Source organism: Lathyrus oleraceus, chromosome 4, assembly GCF_024323335.1.
Source record: "Lathyrus oleraceus cultivar Zhongwan6 chromosome 4, CAAS_Psat_ZW6_1.0, whole genome shotgun sequence".
In the NCBI taxonomy this organism is placed as follows: Eukaryota; Viridiplantae; Streptophyta; class Magnoliopsida; order Fabales; family Fabaceae; genus Lathyrus; species Lathyrus oleraceus.
This window is the reverse complement of record NC_066582.1, coordinates 472,903,573-472,906,935: the sequence shown is the minus strand read 5'-3', so window position 1 is coordinate 472,906,935 and position 3,363 is coordinate 472,903,573. Positions and strand designations below refer to the sequence as shown.

The following is a 3,363-nucleotide window of genomic DNA, read 5'->3' as shown; positions in this document are numbered from 1 at the left end:
TAGGATTGATAACGTCCAATTAGGTTTGTTGTATTGAGAATATTGGGTTGTGATCTTTGAGGGATTCAAATAAGAAAATTGATTTAGGGGTTTCCTTAAAGATATTTATGGTTTGAAGGTTTTTGACAATATTGTTAAATTCGAATCCGATCGAGTGAAAGCCTTGAGACTAGGTGTGTCGATAAGGGAGTAGCGTGAAATGATGGATCGTGTTGACAAATCTTGGGTTCAATAACAGTCGCTTGGGATTAATTCAGCCAGGTGAAAGCCTTGAGACAAGGAGGTAGTGCAAGAACGTAGCAACAACAGGTGAATTGAAGCGACATTGTTGGTTACATGATCATGCGTTTGGGATTAATTCAGTCGGGTGAAAGCCTTGGTACAAGTGGTGCCTTGTAAGGAAGTAGCAACAATAAGTGAATTGAAGCAACATGGTTAATTACTTGATCAAGATTGATCAAGGTTATTGGAGGTGCTAGAGTCAAGAAAAAACTTAGGGTTTGTGGGAAAACGTACAGATAGCGAGTTCGATTAGGGAACTTCCTAAACAAATCCTTGCATAATCTCTCTCTCTTTCTTTATCTCTTTTATTTTTTTATTCTCAAATTATCGATTGCTTTGATCACCAAATCAACATAGATTGGATCATAATTTTGATTATATTTTGAATCTTATGTTTGTTATATTGATCATTAACCATTTGGTTGTGATTGGATTTCTTAGAACAACAAATATCATATAAAATTCCAAACTTTGTTTTTCGCACACCAAGTGTTCGACACATTGTTTGACTTAGTTTTTTTCTGTGTGGATATCGTTGGAGATAAACTTTTACTATTGTAGAGTATTTAATTAGTTGTGCTTAATAGTTGTTGATTGACTTGTGGATTATTGTCATTCTATTAGTATTATTACACATATCCGAACTTTTCAATAGTATGTTCGGTTAGACGAATTTGGATCCGGGATGTAGCACCTCAAATTTGCACCCTCCCATTTGTACATTCATTTCATTTTAGGTCATTAACATTGCATTCACATTGCATAGTCCATTGCATTGCATCAGTCAGGACTGGCATCAGGAGAAGTCAACTGTGCAAGAGATCAAGTTTTTCCATGAGACAAAGGCCCTATGGGTGTTCCAATGAGCTTATGTGAACCCAAGGTTCATTTTGATGCAATTTGGCCAAGTGTTGAAAGCTCAAAGTCCACAGTGCATGACCAAGTCATCTGAGGCCCATAAAAGTCAACTGTAAGTCAACTGAGGGCTAGGAGGTGGAGAGATGGGTTGAGACGCTTCCTTCATGTCCCAAAGAAGTTCATCTGTCATTACAAATACTTATCTGGAAGAATTTGAGGTTAGAAATTATTTCGTTCTTTTCTCGAATTAATCTTGGAAATTCAAGTTGAGTTGGATGATCCTAGTTGATTATGGAAAAGTTGATTTGGTTGTGGAAATTTAATCATGGTTGCATTGAGCCCATTCTTTTCTTTTTTTTAAGTCCATAAGTTTGGTCCATTAACCATTTTCCAAATTGATCCATTTTCTAAACATTCATTCAATATCCACGTTTGTCCATATTTCATCTTGATAGACCATTTTCAAAAGCCCATTAACCATTTTCCAAATAATTCCATTTCATTATCCAAATCATAATCCATAATCCATTTAGTTTGATTTTAACACAATCCATTTTTACAATAATCCATTATCCATATCCAATTTAGTTTATCCGTTTAAAACCAATTGCCATTATCCAATCATACCCATATCCATTTGTACAAAACCAAAATTCTGCATTAAAAATTCTGCATTGCATTTAACAAAATTCTGCATTTTACATAAACCAAAATTCTGCATTACAACTATGAATAACCTGCATAACATTGAATTCCTGCAAAAAAAAAAAATCCTGCACAATTTAACAAACCTCACAACACCAATGACAGCAAAAAAATAACTTCTAACCAACTCAAAATGCAAACCAATTTAAAAAACCAAATTCCTCTTGGCATCGATTGAATTTCTCCAACTAAATTTGAGTCGCTATAACTAATCCTAACAGAACTTTATCTTGAATCCCTAACCGAATTTTCTAACAAAAAGAATCTAACAGAATTTTCTAATCCTCACCCCTATAAAAGCTAACCTCATGGTGATTCTTCAAGTTTCTTCGATCTCTATCTTCAATCCTCTTCCACATCTTCATTCTCCACTCTCAAATTTCTGCATTCTTCACTCTCCAAATCTATGCAACAATTCTGTTTCAATCTTCTTCTTCAACCTCCATTCATCAACCACCTTCACAAAACTCCAAACTCCATAGCCAAACCTTCAACCACTACGAATCCGTAACCGTAATCTCCGTTCACCGAAACCTTCAACCGCTTCCAATCTTCACTCTTCAATTCTTCCACATTAATTTATCATCATCACAACCGAACCGCCAAAGATCCTGCAACAATTCTGCAGCAATTATCTCCTTTCTCGGAAGTGATAAGCAGAAGAAAAAAGAAGAAATAATAGAAAAGAGAAATCCAGAAGAGATCGGAATAATCGGAAACTCACGATCCAAGAGACTTCTTCTTCATTTCGATCGGCAATACCGGTATTACGTCTTCGTCTTCATCTCAAAGCGGAGATGCGAGCGAGGCCTTCATCATCCACCAAGAACCTCAACAAAATCCGTAGAAGCTCGCAACTCGTAACGGAATTGGTGAGAAGCTACAATCAGAAAGAAACCGATAATTGAAGAAGCAGTAGAAGGAACCGAAACAGAGAAAGAGGAAGATTCGTACCTAATTGTAATTGGAGCTTTAATCTGGTAAGTTTTTCCGATCCGATTTCGATGTGGTTTTTCTTCCATCCGCACATACGATAATGGAGTGAGATGAATCGCGGATCTTCGAGTATCTGAACTATCAATAAAGATCGAACATCGCGAACCATGGTGGATTGCTTAACACCGCGAGTTCTTGAATCCTTGAATCGTAATAATCGTTGAAGACAATTCTGTGAGAAGGATAACGCATTGTTGTGTTGGAGTTGATCGTTTCTTCCGGCTGGTGCTAAATCCTCGTGAACGCAGTGGTTGAAGGCGCCGGAATCCAAGAATCCAAACGCGTCACAAGAGCTTCTCTGAATAAGTGCTTTTCCCCTGTCCAATTTGAGCTTACGTGAAGGTTGTACACGGACTCTCTCCATTCAACTGTGGCCGTTTGAGTCCAAGGCCCGTGCGTTTTCCTACTACACCCCCACAGATCAAAAGTCCAATTCAGGTTTTCTTCCAAGTTTTTTTGTTGAATTCTAACTGTTTTTGGTTTAATTAGAGTATCAATTAGTATATAATTAGGTTAATTAAG

The 3,363-nt window shown here is 36.9% G+C and overlaps 1 long non-coding RNA gene across 1 annotated transcript; it reads right to left on the bottom strand.

Moving 5' to 3' along the window:
• Window positions 1-2,356: 2,356 nt before the first annotated feature.
• LOC127076237 (uncharacterized) lies at window positions 2,357-3,120 on the bottom strand. The gene is made up of 3 exons (XR_007786783.1): window positions 2,800-3,120; window positions 2,570-2,725; window positions 2,357-2,456 (listed from the first exon to the last, which is right to left on the bottom strand). It is a non-coding gene; the product is annotated as an uncharacterized LOC127076237 (long non-coding RNA).
• Between the last annotated feature and the right edge of the window lie 243 nt (window positions 3,121-3,363).